The sequence below is a fragment of the Cavia porcellus genome, unplaced genomic scaffold (assembly GCF_034190915.1).
Source record: "Cavia porcellus strain 051 isolate PalLab524CR breed Dunkin Hartley unplaced genomic scaffold, mCavPor4.1 scaffold_1, whole genome shotgun sequence".
Taxonomy (NCBI): Eukaryota; Metazoa; Chordata; class Mammalia; order Rodentia; family Caviidae; genus Cavia; species Cavia porcellus.
The window spans coordinates 122,505,971-122,522,994 of NW_026947484.1; the positions used below are offsets into that span (position 1 = coordinate 122,505,971).

Consider the following 17,024-nt stretch of genomic DNA (forward strand, 5'->3'; position numbering starts at 1 on the left):
TTGAAACCTAAGATTGTAATGCATCTTGCTTTGCTATTTTTGTCTTTGGTTATTTGAAGTCTCTTCTCATTCCATGACAATTTTAGGATTTTTTTCTAGTTCTGTGAAGATGTTTTTAGTATTTTGATAAAAATTTCATTAAATCTATATCGGCTTTGGCAATATGGCTATTTTGACAGTATTAGTTTTGTGCATACAGGAATAGGGAGTGTCTTTCCATTTTCTAATGTTTTCTTTAATCTTCAGGTGCCAGAGTGTATTATAGTTCCATCATAGAAATTCTTCACTTCTTTGGTTGGGTTATTTACTGAGTATTTAATTTTTTGGAGTTACTATGAATTGGATTATTTCTCTGATTTAATTTTCAATAGATTCACTATTGGTAAACAGGAACATTACTGATTTTTGTGTGTTGATTCTTTATCCTGTCACTTTGCTGAATTTATTTATTAGCTTTAAAAATCTTTTGATAGAATTTTTTGAATCTTCAGTGTAAAAGATAATTCCGTTTGAAAATAAGGATAGCTTGACTTCTTTTTTATTCATAGTCTTTTTATTTTTCCCCTTGTCTGATTGCTCTGGCTAACGTTTTGAACATTCTATTAAACATGGGTGGTGAGAGTGAGCATCCTATGCTGTTCCTGTTTATAGAGAAAATATGATACTGATAGTGGGTTTCTCATGAATGGCTTTTATCAGTTTGAGGTAAGGTTATATATATTTTTATCAGTCATTGTCAATGACTGTTGGATTTTGTCAAAGACTTTCTCTTCATCTATTGAGATGGTCATGTGGTTTTTGTCCTTGCTTTTACTTATATGACATATTGCATTTATTAATTTATCCTTGTGTCCCTGGGATGAAACCCACTTAGCCTTGGTGTATGGTCTTTTAGTGATTTATTTTAGTATCTTGTTGGAAATTTTAAACTTTGTGTTCATTAAATGTATTTTTTTCTGCTTTAGTATCAGGATAGTTCTGGATTCAAGAAATGGGTTTGTCAATGACGCTTCTCTTTTAATTTCACAAATGTTTGAGTATTATTGACATTAATTCTTTTTTGAAGTTCTGGTAAAATTCATTGGTGAATATAGCTGGCTTTTCTTCGTTGGTAGAATTTTTATTACTGTCTCAATTTCATTACCTGCTGTTGGTTTATTTAAATTTTCTATGTATTCATGATTCAGTTTTTTGATGGTCTATGTGTTTAGGAATTTACTCATTTATTCTAGATTCTCTAATTTATAGGAATATAAGCTTTCAAAAATAGTGATATTTTAGTGATATTTATTGTGATATTGTCTTTTTCATTTCCAGTTGTACTAATATGGGTCTTCACTGTTTTTGGTAAGTTTGGCTAAGTATTTATTAATCTTATTTATCCTTTTAAAAAACCAATGCTTTGATTCATTGATTCTTTATATTTTTTTCACAATCACTTTGGTTTCTACTATGACCTTTGTAATTTCTTTCCTTATACAAGTTTTGATTTGAATTGCTTTTGTTTTTCTAAGACCTCAATATGCATCATTCAGTTATTATCTGGGATCATTCTATTTTTCCAATGTAGGCATTTATAGAAATAATATTCTACTTTAGAACTGCTTTTACTGGGTTCCATTGGCTTTTGGTATATGGTACTGTGATTGTCATTGTATTCTAGAATATTTTGAATTTCTCTCTAGCTTTTTCCTCTGGCTCATTGAGTAGTCAAGAATGTTTTATGTAATCTACATGTGATTGTGTAGTTTTGTGTAGTTTTAGTTTGTGTAGTCTTTTGCCGTTTAGCTCTAGTTTTATTTTTATGACCCAATAGAATTCAAAATTTATTTCAATGCTTGTGTATTTGTTTGAACACACATTATAGTAGAAGATATGGCTACTTTGGAGAAAGTTCTGCATTTCTGAGAAAATATATATTTTGATTTGGTTAGAAGAAACAATATAAATGTCTGTAATGTCTGTTTTTCAATGATGTGGTACACTTTTGATATTTTTTTTATGTCTTTGGTCCAGTTGATCTATCTGTGAGTGGGGTTTTAAAATTTCCCAGTATAAATGTATTGGTATCTATCTTTCTTTTATGTTCAGCAGTTTTTGTTCTACGAAATTAAATGTGCTGACTTGATACACATATATTTATGATTGTTATCTTTTCCTGTTATTCTCTTTACTTAAATGTATTGACCTTCTTTCTGATCAGTTTTGGCCTGAGGTTCACTTTTTCTGAGCTTTGTATAGCTATTTCTTTCTTGTTTTTGGACTTCAGTTGTATGGAATATTGTTTTCTATCCTTTGGTTTCTTCCCTCAGGGGGATTTGAATTTTTGCCAAGATGAAGTGCTTGCCAGAGTTGGGCTTTTAGCAGTGCTGTGATTGAGCTGCTGTTGTTACTAACACTCCTGTTACTGGAAGTCATCTGATGGGCTTCTCCTGTAACTTGCCTTCCCAAGGTTGGATTTTTGTTTAGCCCCATCTAGTCCATGCAAACCTTAGGGAGCATCTTCTGAGCATCTCATGAGTGCTGCTTCTAGCCTGCCATGATGCTCCTCCTTCTATAAAAAATGTATCACAGTAAGAGATTTATTGCCATTAATCCACCTCAAAATATTTCTCCTCTCTTCACACACTATTCCATCATCCTTCCTGATTTCTGAAGCAGGTCTGGAGGTCTTTTTCCTGAGCCTCTTTATGAAATGTAATTTAAACACACACTGAATGGTGCTGGTGAGTGGCAGTAGTGGAAAGGCAGGCATGTAAAATGCTATTGTGTGTCCTCATCTCCCTATTCACTGGATCTAGCACTGTGCAAATTCTGGCTCTTTCCAAAATTTGAATGACCATGAGAGGTAAATGTTTTGAATTGACTCCACACATCAGGACAGCCATGACGGCATGACTAATGATACAAGACTTTCAGAATCTCTTGAGAAAATGACAAGGACAATAAAATGAACATATTTGAAATAAAGGGGAATGTATTTAGGGAGATAAATGGGAATTCATATTCTAGAGTAATAATTTTTTTAAAAAAATTTTAAACATTCACCAATGTTTTTTATTATGCCTCATATTGTCAAAGTTTGAAAAAAAACAGTGAATTATTCCTGAACATGTGTTGGTTGTTGGTTGTAGTTGAGAATTAGGATTCCTGACTCAATTGATATTAATTTTGAAATTATCACAAAATATTTCTCTGTCTTTCCTTACTTAACGTTTATAGTTAAATAACAATAAAAATAAAAATACAGCTATACTTCCTTGAAAAACAACCCATATTCAAAACAAGGAATTTGAATCTCAGATAAGTTATTGCATCGATCTGTTTCATTCCTTGATTTTGGAAAAGCTTTATCTCACAATTTTTCTAAACAGACTTAACATACTTACAATTTTATGTATATATTAGAAAGAAATAAGAGGTACTGATGGTAGAAGACAGGGAAAAGAGAACAAAAAATTCTGAGAAACAGTGATTAAAGATCAATAAAATGAAAATAACAGTTGGACCATTATTTGGCCAATATAAACATATTAAATTCATAAGTTTTGGAAAAATAAGCTTCAAAGTGAAAGTCTTTATAGTTTGTAATAGAAAGCATCTTTTTGCTCACAGGAAAAGCTATCTTTTTTTACAGAGAAGAGGGAGGAATGAATGCTTTTGTACTTTGTGAAAATAAGACATACTATGAAAGATGGAGAACTCTGTTTCAACAAGTCACCAGCACAAAAGAAAACCCACAGTAATTAGAGCAAAAGCGTCACTCAAAATGGGATATTGCTTCATCATCCTACACACAGGTTAAAATCTAAACATTATGGCTATCTATAAAAAGGTGATCTGTACATTTGTATGCAAAAAAGAACTTTTAATATGTCTTTGTTGATTTTGTTCTAAGACCATATTTAGTCCTTTTTTTCATTTTTACTACAGAAGAAAATTAAGCTGTATAGCCCTAAATAGTCAAAGCTGCCTTTTTTTTTTTATCTTTACTTGTTGGTAAGTACTAGCTGGATTCTTAGACATGGACTTTGTTTTCTATAACAGTTCTCTTTTGCCCAGATGGTTATAGATGCACAAGTTGCATGGGAAATATCAGGCCATGAGTCAGTGTAAGAAATATTTAGAAACCTAGGGCCTGAATTTTTAGCTGGTTGAATAGGCTTGGAATTTGTTTATGGTTTCATTTCAAACATAGAGGAAACATATACTAAATGTGTGCCACAGAGCATTTGAAAAATCTTCTTTCCTAAGCAGAAACATTTTGCTATGTTCTCTCAAGTATAGAAACAATATGTACTCTTAAGGTAAAAATAATTATGCGTAAAGTAAAAAATCCTCTCTCTACCCCCAATGTCATCACTTTTTAACATAACTCATTGTTAAAACTTTGTTATTAATTATTCCAAATACTTTCTATAAATGTAAACACAATTTTAACTTTTTGAAATAAAACCACAAATTATTTTGTTTTGTAAATTATCTTTTATTTCAGCATGATAGAATTGTTATTGTTTGCATATAGAATGGCCCCAACTAGAAGTGAGACACTGGAGTTGTAACCCGGAAGTGTATAACTCTTCGAAGGCTCCTCCCTTTATGCACTGCTTCCTGGTCACCATAACATGAGGGGTTTTCCTCCATAACAGTCTCTTTCAGTGTATCATTTCTGTATTTGACTCTGCTGAGGATACATGAATGAAACTTCTGAAACTGTGATCCAAAATAAATCTCTCTTCCTTCAAGTTGTGGGTATCAAGTTTTGTGTCCTAGCAATAATAAAAGGAATAACAAGTTTTAGAATCAGAGAAGTAGAACCATGACCATGACTATACCTGACCATTTGATTTAGAAGCCTTTGGAAACAGCCTTCTGCAAAAGGCAGGAGTTTGGAGATGTTGAACAGAGAATTCCTGGAGTCAGCTCTGAGCCTGACTGGATATTTTGGTTGGAGCTCAAAAACCCAAAATGATAACAAAATTGTAGATGGTAGAAGAGACAAAGGTCAGGAGGTTTCATTTGGAGACAAACACTCCATTGGTCATTAGATTTAAGAACCTATATACTAAACTCTGGCAGAAAACTTGTCTAAATTGCCCAGAGAATTTGCAGGATATTGAGACTGAAAGCACTAGACTAAATAATCTGTCAAGGACTATTTCAGCACAGCCCAACATTCAGTCTGTAGCATGGATTACACTGATGGCTTTTAGTTGTATGTTCACTGAAATTTAGGAGAAAAAAAGCCCATTTGAAAAATGTGAAGTTCCACCAGAAACTTTTATGTAAAGCTGGTGCTAAAGAAAATCATGGCTGTGGAACAGATTAGCATTAAAAAATAAAACCAAGTACTTAGCATTAGGACAATAGTAAAGATGCTTTGCAAGTATCCAATTCACCAAAAGCCAGTTCTTCAGAGGCTGGATTTATTGCATTAAAATGCAAGAGTTGTAATGTCAAGAAAGCTTCCACTCAGATTTTAGAAGAAAGCCTAGAAAGCCAAGAGGTGTGCCTATAACAGGGCAGTGTGTGAAGGGACAAGAGTGAAGCCAAAAGAATAGTGAAGAATTCAGGAATTTGGAGAAGCCAGGAACATGGCATATCAGCTGAGGAATGCTGTAGGCAGTAATCAGAACCACTCCAAGAGCGAGACCACGAGAGTTGCTACTCGCAATGCTGTAGATAGGATTGCCCGAGAACTTTATAGCTCAAATCTCATCACTACTGCCCTGGGTGCTGAACATAGAGCTATGGCATTTAATATTTACCCTGCTAGATTTTGGTTTTGCTTTTGTCAGATTTCTCTATATCTGTCTGTCTTTTTTGAATGGAATGGAAACACTATGTCGTTGTAGATCAGAAGTATTTATCTTCCTTTCTGTTTTATACAGAGACTGACAGCTAAGGGTTTAACTTGAATCTTTAGTTTAGATTTTTCAGCAAAGATAAAACTCTTAAAATGTTGATTGTATTGAGGATGTAGCCCAGCTAGCAAGCAGGAGGTTTTGAGTTTGATTCCCAGTGCAAAAAAAACCCCAAACCAAACCAAACCAAACCAAACCAAACCAAACCAAACCAAAACAAAACAAAACAAAACAAAACAAAACTCACAGATATCAGAATTAAAACATTGTTGGCTGTTAGAGATGGATTAAAAGCCTTATGTATACAGAGATGCACATGTGTCATTTTGCGGGTCAGGGTCAGGAGTGGAATGGAATTGTTTAGACCTAGAATGTCTCCCAAGTTCCTCATGTCTTGAGAGATGGGGCTTGTGGGAGGTGATTAGATTGTGGGGTACTATAACTGACTTGATGTTAGTTGGTGGGGTCTGACTGACTGCAGGTGGACTAATGGGGGATCTGGAATGGTATATCTCTCATCAGAGATCCTCCCTTCACTCTCTGCTTCCTGGCTACCATGATATGATCATCTTTTCTCCATATGCGTCCTTCTACCATGCCATTTCTGTGTTTGGTCAGCATGGGTTGAAAATTCTGAAATTGTGATCCAAAATAAACATCTCCTCCTTTAAACTGTAAATATTGGTTACCACGTTATAACAATGACAAAATGATTAAGACAGTTTTTGGGTCATTATCTATAACCCTATATTTTATCTTTGGAACATCAACTTTAGCAGATCCTTTATTATGGTCACTGTCCACTGTTATACAATGTTCCACAAGAAATAACTGTTCATTTACATATTTCTATACTTATTCTTTCATTTCCCATAATAAATTCTAGAAAATAGGAATTGCTGGATCAATTTATATGTGATTGAAGTTATAGTACATATTGCTAATGACAGTCTAGAAATGTATTAAATATATTTCCATCAGATGTGTCTGGTGGAAACATTGGATATTGCTAATTAATGCAGTGTGTCAACACTGGATATTACTAATTATTTTTAATGTTTATCAAACTGATTGGCAAAGGTCAGTATCTCATTTTGATATGATATATGTCACAGGACAAGGAAAAAAGAATAGAGAGAATAAGATTTTTTTTCTGAATTGAGATCCAGCTGTGTTTCCTGCAGGAAAAGTCTCTGTTGTTTGGCTTTATGAATTCTTTCCTCCTCTCAACTCTTTCTTTCTCCTTCTCCTGCTCATCATAGTGTTACTAGGTATTGTTGGTCTTTTGCTGCAGGCCATTCCTCTACCTTAGCAAAGGGATAATTGCTTCTGTCTCTGACATAGGTTCTCTTTATATTAACACACATATTCTTGCACATAGTCACAAATGATATTATACATGCATAAAAATGATATATAATGAGAAAAAGACAGAAAGAGAGAACTATACACATGTATGCACAACACCAATACTTCTTAATCATATCACATTATACCATACAGAGAAGGGCACATTGTGAAGTACTTTTCAGTATCATTGTGAAGCAAGCAAAATAAAATCAGCATTATGTCCATTAGTTTAGAGGACCACTGCACTCCTAGAACACTTCAGAAGGTCCCTGATGATTGTAGTCTGATGGTTTCTTAGGTGTCATCTTCATTATTTCAGTGGTCTGGATTCTCCCTCCTGGCGCATTTCTGCAAGCTGAGAGCTATTTCCCCCTGGTCAAACACATTTACACTTTCTGAGCAGAAAGACCACAGGTAAAAATGTGTGAACAGAGATTCTTGTGTACAAACTCAAATCTACAAGAAATGGTTTAAATCTGTTATTTCTGTCTTCCAATGTATTGCTTCCCCTTTCATTTGATAAGAATTATTTTTAGGAATTAAATTATAGAACGGTGTATGTAGATACAGTTTTGCCCAGTTTTTGCTTAAAATGTTCTTATTTACCATTAGAGCAGTGTTTCTCTATGCAGTTTTCTTTATTGATTTTTTCCTGTGTCACCAGCATTGCTCAAAACAGAACTACTAAAATATGCTGACCTCTTTTCTTTCCTCAGAGTTTCTTAGCAATAACATACACTCATAACTGATCCATAAAACCTACTGTTTAATTAAAATACATTACATTGGGGAAATACAAATAATAAAGCCTGTAAAGAATATGAACAGTACTTTTTCTGTTTAGTTTTCTGTGGATAAGATGGAATCTAATTCTAGAGCTGAGATCACACAGCAGAGAAAATTCTGAGCAGGCTGACCGGAGTTTGTATCCTATGTGGGATGTAGGTTCAGTTTGGCATCTTCTTTCAGAAGAGTCCTGTCTCATCATAGTGGAATACTTGCTGAGTGATATAGTCTTCTTCCTTCATGAATTTTGTGAATTTGTTCTTTTAGGCTTCTGCAGTGACCTTGTCAGAACCGGAAGCCTCACTGCATGTTATCACATCATGAATGCTGCTTCTCTTGTGAAATTTATCCAACTACCCTCCACCGGTTTGAAATTCATTGCTTGTTGCACTTGTAAAGGGGTTTTCTTACAATAATCACTGTGCAGTTCCTTTTTTTGCAGACCATATGTTGCTATGACCAGTGAGCTGTTTCTCACTGAAATGCACTAGCAAAAGTGTTTCCACCTTTTCCAGCACTTGTGTCTTCTGCTTGGTTAACATCATTACTCCTCTGGCCATGTTAGCTCACTTGATGGCATCTTTATTATTCTTAATGACTGGGACTGTCCACTTTGCCATCTTGTACTCTGAGGCCAGAGCAGTCACATGAATATCACATTCCTGCTTTTCTGCATTTCATGTTTTGATTCAATGATTATTTTCTTCAAGACCTTCATATCATTCATGCTTTGCACTTTCTTGTTACCTTCATACTGCTCTGCACACTGTGTTACCTTCATTACTGGTTTGCATGTTCTTTTCACCTTTCATTACCAATCTGCACTTTTTATTTTTTGCCACTGTGCTTGCACTGCACATTCATTGGAGCTGTAATGGATTGACTTATACTGTACGGTATGGCGTGTGATAAACAGTTCACAAAAAAGAGCTATATTAAGAGTACACAGGTCTGTCTGTGACTTCCATCTCAACTAGAGGAAGCCATGAAGATGGTTGTGTTCATATTGGCATGGGGACGATGGCCACTGTCGTGTCCACCCGATGTGGAACTCTTGAATGGAAGCAAAATTTTGCTGCATGGTTCTGCTCTCAAACTGAATTGTTTGCAAATAAAGCCTTCATGAACTGAGGTGTTACTCTTATTTTAACAGAAGTGTTTACATAGAGGAGGTAAAGAGTCGTATAGGAAGGACCCATCATTTCTCCCCAAATATTTCTCTGTCCAAATTCTTTCTTTCAGTGATGTAATTTTCATCACAATCAACTTTTTTCCTTTGGTTTTAGTCACATATGCAGTTGTCTTCTTATCAAAATGCAAATACTGGATTATGAGGCTAATCCATAGGAGTTTTTAATTCTTAAAACATTCATCAGACCTTTAAGATGGGGAGTCAGAAAATAACCCAATAGTGTTAGGTGAGGAGGAAAATTTCTGGACCAGAGAGTAGGGAAGACAGAAGAAGCCAACCTGAAAACATAGTTTTCCTTTCCACTGTGGCTGGCTTCCTGTCCTCTCTGCCCCATTTTCATTTACTCTGTCTTTTCTCTTGGCACAAGGAAGATTAAGAATATGAGAGATTATTTTTTTCCTAACAAACAAAGGGCATGCATTTACAGTTATTTTTTCTGTTTATAGCCTTTTCTTAGAAGGTCATCTGAAGAGGTATTACACAGAGCCATATTTTTTTTTGAAAAGTAGAGAAGTTTTTAACTAATGTGAATCTTTCATTTATGAAAGTTACATTTACTTGCTAAAAGGTATTTAGGAGTACATAGTGACTGAAAATCACCTTTAGTTACTGTTAGTAGTTTAGAATAATTCCCTTAAAACTCGATGAAGAATTTTAGTAAGTATTATTCAATCAATCAGTCTATCTATATATGTAATCATATATATGTGGGTATATTTAATCACATATATGCTTTTATACACACACACACACACACACACACACACACACACACACTTTTTTAATTAGGATTCAATTCCTCATTTCAATCAGCCCAAGTCTATTGATTTCTGTATTAAATGTCTGTCATTGCAGTTGAGTTTTAATCTAAAAGGACTACTTGGACATTTGTGAACCTTTCAACATTTCTTTGTGATAAAGGCACAGCCTCAGATCTTTCCCAATTCAGTCTTGCAAGTTTGCACTTTCCCTGACATCACTGTAATGTGTGAAAACATAGAGATTTCTCTTTTCTGTGCGTTGGCAAATATCTCAGACTCTGAAGTGCATTTATTCTTTCATGTATTTTAAGCTTTCTCTCTGTTTAGTATCATATTAGAGAACTAAAACTCCAGGCAGCCACTTTAGGACATAAATAGAAAAATCATTGGAAAAGTTACCATTGTCCAGCTATGAGATAAATACTGTTCTTGGGAACTTGTTATAAATGATGCTGTCTTTTCACCGGAGGATTGACTTGCTCTCAAGGGTGAATGGAAAATGGTAGAGTAACACTCAGAAGCAGAGCAGATGAGTAGATAACTCATCACAATTTGGATGTTATCTTTCAGAATGACTCCAAGGATTTAAAATAGTGATTGAAATTAAAATGAGAATTTTGCACTTATTTTGAACACTGTATGTGACACTTTTTGAGCAAAAGATAAAGTAGCAAAAATTATTGAGATTTATTTATTAATAAATTAATTTATTACACAAAGATTTTCCCTTAATATTTTTTTACTGTTGCAATGTATTATTTTCTCTGAACTATAAAATAAGAGATGCTCTCATTGTGTAAAGATATTTGGATTTGGAAAATTTCATATGTTCTCAGGTACAAAATACACAAGCTAAAAATTTTATACAGGTTGGCCAAACTGCAATCTAGGAGATGAAGGTAAGCTCTACCATAGCAACATAAAGAATGAAAAATTTTCTGGGTGAAAATGCTCTTATCCAAGAAAATCTGAGATGAAGCTGGTGGGAAGGAGAGAGGAGAGGAAATGCTGCAAGAATGTCTTTGCAGCACTTTTAGATTATCCCTTATCCTTAGCTAGACTCTGTGATAAATGCATTTCTTATCTATAGTCACACCTCTCACACTCGTGTTTTAAAATCTTTTGTTATAGTGATGTAGAATTTCCAAGATTCTCCCTTTGCTGAGGCCAAGAGCTCCACCTATGAGCCCCAAACTCCTTCAAATATCAGTCCTTTATTACGGAGGACTTTTTGGACTTCATCTGGTTACTAAGGATTAATGTTAACACCTTAGATTAGGAGTGAGATTGTGGGCCAAGTTGTACCACTGCTGTTTTACAAAAATAAAGTTTTATTGGAACGTAGCCTACCAGCATCCTGATTTTTAACACTGTGGCTGTTTTTGTAGTGTAAGAGCAACATTTAGGTATGACAGAAACCTTATGAACACAAAATGAAAAATGATCTAGTCTTTTACAGAACATTGCTAGTGGATGAAACTAAAGTCCTAATTTTAATTTGTATTGGTATATTCAGCCTAGAAAGTTTTCTGGCAAATGGTTGTGGATGGTCTAATGGTAGTCCTCAGTGCCTTTCTGATAATGTGGAAAGAGTTTCCCATGCATACGCTACAGAATTCATGCAGTCAGTAGGATGATCTTGGTACAGGTAGTGATTTGTCTTTTAAGAAAATTGTGCATTAGTTTCTTTTTGGTACTGTAACAAAGTACCACAAACTTAATGACTTGAAACAACACTCATTATCTTATTTTTCTGGAACTCAGAAGTGTAAAATGAGTTGGCAAGGTTGTTTTCCTTCTGCAGATTCAGGAAAGAATCTGCTTCCTTACCTTTTCCAGTTTTGAGATGACGCCTAGATTCCTGGGTTTGTGGTCTTTTCTTTGTACCATTCTAACCTCTGATGTCATTGTCATATGTCCTGTTCTGACTCTGACATCCAGACTGTCTCTAGTAAAAATTCTGCTTTTGCACTGGGCACATGTGGCTAATGTAGGATTATCTCCACATCTCAAAATCCTTCATTGAGGCTTTCCAGCAAAGACATCATTGTGATATATGATGAAGTATTCACAGGTTTTGGGAAGTAAATCATGAACCTCTTTAGGTGTTTATGATTTTATCTACCACAAATGGCAAATGCTTACTTTCACCTCAGCCCAGATATCTCAGCCATAACAATTTCACTGACTGACGAATGGGGAACACTGAGATAACTTTTTAAGCCAGTGGCTTGAGAATTCCTATAGGTATTTTATTTATATTTTGAATGAAAAGCATTAAATACATTTAGTACTTAAAAGAGGACAATAAAATATTTGGGAGATGATTGAATCTTGATTACATTAGAAAGTAAAAGAATTATTTACCTCATAAGTACAATGCATATTTGCATAAATAAAAGTTTTTCCAAATGAGCATTGCCATTTTCCATTGCATGTTTTAAACAAAAGAGACTGATTTCACATTTTGTAAACACATGACCATTCTCATCCCATGCTAAGTATAAGACACTCTGAAAGTTATTTTATGTAAATGAAATTCATCTGAATAACTCAAAAAGAAATACAGTTTTATAAGTAATTGTTCTTCCACAGATGTTTCTAATTAATTGTATCACTTATATCAGAGGATCTTTCTTTATCTTATAAAATGGAACTTACCTTTTGGCCAAAGTGAGTATAAGCAAAAAACAAACCAAAAAATTTTCCTTTAGCATGTATATATACTATACCTATACCTACAGTTGTCTACTTATTGAGGATCTTAGAATTTCAGTTTCATATACTTGAGAAGTCAGAGTTTTTGGGTGACTATGCTGTGTCCCACAGAATATTAAGTTTCATTTGGGCGCCTTTATATTAGTTTAACAATCTCAAATTGCTCTTTCTACATTTTTGCTACAAGGTTTTTATTTCCTTATCCTCTCTTGAGCCCTAATTATCCCCTCTTCACTTTACCATAACTCTTTCTTCCTTGCGTGTTGGCCTCCAGGTCTCTTATTTTTATGTAAGTCCCATTTGGCATTTATCTAAGCTTCTTCATTGTTACTCCTGCCTCTAACTAACAGCTGTCTTATATTTGCTTTGGAGACAGCACTAAACACAATCTCTCATGCATAGTAAGTACTTAGAAAACAGGTGTTGATGTTGCTCTTTAGATCTATCATTGTCTGTTCTGTGGTTTTATTTTATTACCATTTATTTTGAAATTGATTTAAACCACTGATTAAATTGCTTAAACAAAGCTGTGGCTATGCTCTTTTTCTTTGTTTTGTTTTCTTCTTTCTTTCTACTTTATGTTGTCTATCTAATATGTATAAAGCATTCTTTCCTCTGGAGATCAGACTGTATTGCTTCACATCGTTTTTGACGATCCTCCACTCAGGAAACCTACATGTGTTCTCATTAAGCATTTCATTTTGCCATCATTATCAAAGCTGGTTTTACCTCCAACTTGGTTCTATAATTATATCTTATTCTTGGTTTTGGAAGATGTGGCTTGTGGTTGTGACAAGAAAGGCTAGGGTTGTGTGAACAATTCTTGAAGATTTCCTTGGTCATCTTGCTCTTCCTTCCGAGTTTCAAATACTCTTTCCTTGTAATTCTACTTGGCATTTTCTTTATTCTGCATTGTGTTTCAGTTAGTTATATCTCCCTTATTAGATTTACTGAATTTTGCATATATTTCTATGGTATGCCATCCCAGGACTAGAGACTAGCTCATAATAGTAGGTACTCAACAGACATTTGGAATTGAAATAAAACATTTTTTTCCCACCTATGATCCCAGTTGGTCTTAGCATTAAGGGCAATTTCTACTATGAAAAGAGCCACTGTTGTTAAATAATAAAGCTGTCATCTAGATTCACTGCCAGCCAAGAGCCTTACTCAAAATGAATGACTGTGCTCATTTTTAAAGCATGTCCTCCTAAACTGCTAGAATGATAATTGCTAAATACTAACCACTTAAATTAAATATTTAACGCGCTTCACGTATTGCAAAGGTATTTATAGGAATCTTTATAATTTTAGTTGTATCAGCAAGCTGACCTCTGTGTGTCTATGTTTTTTATTTTGTCAAGTAGGACTAAATGTGCTTTTTAATTTCAGTAATTCTTGGTGCTCTCCTTTTATCTGCACCTTTCCTTCACACACCACATATCTAGTCTAATATTTATGCTATTCATAAAATTGTTGAAAAATGTTCTCCTGTACGTACCCTCTGGTAAAAAATTGCAATTTCTGTGTGATTGGTAAGATGGTTTTATCAATGTGTTCATGATTTAATTGCACTGAGAATAAAAACTGGAAAAATCAAGGACATGGAATTTGTCTAAGAAAGACAGAATAGTTATTGGTGGTACTTTACTTTTAACTATTTTTTTTTTTTTTTTTTAGAGAACACAAGATGTTAACTAAAATCTACAATGTAAATTAATGGTTAAACTTCCTTCAAAGAAACTTCAAGGCTGAATTAACATACCTGTCCCGGATTAACTTGGTGGAGACTTAAAAACAGATTTAAAAAAAAAGATTACTGAGAAGACTTTGCAGAATGCCCCCAGATTTGGCACGGCTTTCTCACAGTAACACTTGATGGTGCGGCTCTTCAAAAGAAAGGAGGGCTGAATTAGTGAAACAATCCCACAGGTGCATGGCCTGTGGGTTTCAGTTCCAGTTTTGCCCTTCTGAGATCAGTGACAGCCCACCCTCAAGGCACCATCTGCAGGCCTAAGGGAAAGATGTCCCATCTCAAACGTGGGAAAGGAAAAACTCAATTTGAAAGCTGACTTAATTACCTTCTGTTTTCAGAAAGCTTCCTTCTTTGTACCTCTAACCTTTTTCTCACTCATGCTGCAAAACTATTTTGGCATCAAATTTACCCAATGTTTCTGGTTCCTATTTTCAATTTCTATATCTACTTCAGAAATACTGATGGGAGGCAGGGAAGTGATTTTGTGGGTTTGGAGGTTGTCAGACTCAGCAGATCTTCCACGAGAGCAAGGTTACTGCTCATTTCTGAAACCCAGGCATGAGGAACTCAAATTACATCATAGATGTTGTCACATTTATTTGTTTTTTTAACATGAAACAACTTGGAGACAATTTTAAAATTGAGTTATCATACAATTGTATTTTCTTTAGAACTCCACTCTCAGTTCGAAAGAATGTGAAAAGAAAAATGCAATCCATAAGCCAGGCACAGACATATTGTATTTTAAAATGACACTGAAAATAAGTAAAGTTTCGGTGGTATTTTTTCTTTATTTTTTGGGGGTAGGATGAGGAGGTCATTGGTGGTCATATCATAGGATGGGTTTGATATTGGGAAAAGAAACTCTCAACCTGCTAAATGTTCTATTGAGTTTGTGTTTTTTTAAAACTGAAGAATGAATTTTAGGAATAATGTAGAGCAGAATATATTTTTGTGAGAAATAAATCTCTGTCAGAGAGAAACTGAAGGGATCCTGAGTGGATTGCCAAGGACCCTTCCTTTCCTAGAGATTTTCATAGAGTAAAAACACAAGGCAAGGGGGGTTTAAGGTGATAAAAAATGGAAACTTACAAGGTGGGCATGAAATGGGAGAGAACTTTGGTCAACCAATAAGATTCTGAATATAATTGATTAAGATTAAATTGATTAAGTTGGGACAAATGGGGAAGAGAGTCATGTAGTAAGTGGGCATAAACACAGAACAGGGCCTTTTCCTATAGGGAGCTGGGTCCTTTTGGCTTCTTCAACGTGATCAATACATACTTAGAATATCAGTCCCTGATATTTATCCTTAGGATGTGGGTCCATTTGTTTTATCTTTTGTATTGAGGTCTAGCCCACAGAGGGAGGTGTCTCTATCCCACAGTTGCAAGGTACCTGGTCTTCTGCACTGGCTCCTTTGAGGGCCTTGGCTTATCCGAGTGCAGATAATATTTCTATCTAATTCAGCTGCATCTGTAACAATTTCACCAGAGGAAATTGTTATAAAAGGCAAGATTATAGTTTAGAGTCTAGTGTTTAGTTCAAGAAGTGGCAAGCTACAAATGCAAATCCATTCATCATACCCTGGGAGATGGCCATTGATTTAAGACAATATTTCCAAATTGGTTGGCTTTATACTTTCAAGCTTTGCTGGCTCTATTCTTTTGCTATTGACAAAAACAATTCACATTTTCATTTTGTTTGGGATGGAATTAAATTGGAGATGCAGGAGAATCTTAAATGGGTATGCCACTGCTTTTCCTACATATGACAAAATCATTGGATTGAAAACCAAGAAATACAAGTGATTTTCTTGCTCTGCTGCTGTGAATTGTTACTGGGAGCAATACTAAACATCTTTAAGCCTGAATTTCTTCATCTATAATATGAGAATGAGGAACTATATCATCTCTAAAATCCCTTTCAGCTTTGAAATTTTCAATGGTGCAAGCTGTTCTACACTTACCATGCAGGAGAAAACATGCAGAGAATATTGGATTTTCTTGTGTGAAGAAAAAAACTTTCTCTTTTAAAATCACGGCTATAATTTAAACATATTGTTCAAAGCATTATGTGTTTGTGGCATAAAAGTCATGAAATATAAATCAAAATAATAAAAACATTGTCACTACTGTTAGATAACTATTTTTTTTTTGGCACTGGGGATGAAACTCATGATCTCACGCTTGTCGGGCAGGTGTTGTGCCACTGAGCAATATCCTCAGTCCTGGATAACTACTATTAACATCTTGATATATGCTGTTTCTGACTTTGTCGATGAGGAGGGACATACACACACAAATACATACAAACATCCTCAGTTATGCATATGGCATCCTGAAGGGATTAAGGTTAAGTGCATTAAGAAAGACTCACTATCACATATTATGATTTAGACCTAGAATGTCACCCTGAACTGTCGTGTGCTCAAAAGGCAAAACTTTTGGAAGGTGATTGGATCATGAGGGACACTATGATGATCTGTTGTTGAGAGGTGCAGTCTAGTTGGGTGTAAGTCATGGAGGGCGTAAAGTGGAATGGTATATATCATTTTTCAGCTTAACTATTCTTTCTTTGCCATGAAGTGGCTTTTC

The 17,024-nt window shown here is 34.7% G+C and overlaps 1 long non-coding RNA gene across 1 annotated transcript; it reads left to right on the forward strand.

The window, feature by feature from the left end:
* The first annotated feature begins 1,317 nt into the window (after window positions 1-1,317).
* LOC134472737 (uncharacterized) lies at window positions 1,318-15,307 on the forward strand. The gene is made up of 2 exons (XR_010042679.1): window positions 1,318-1,347; window positions 14,352-15,307. It is a non-coding gene; the product is annotated as an uncharacterized LOC134472737 (long non-coding RNA).
* The last annotated feature ends 1,717 nt before the right edge of the window (window positions 15,308-17,024 follow it).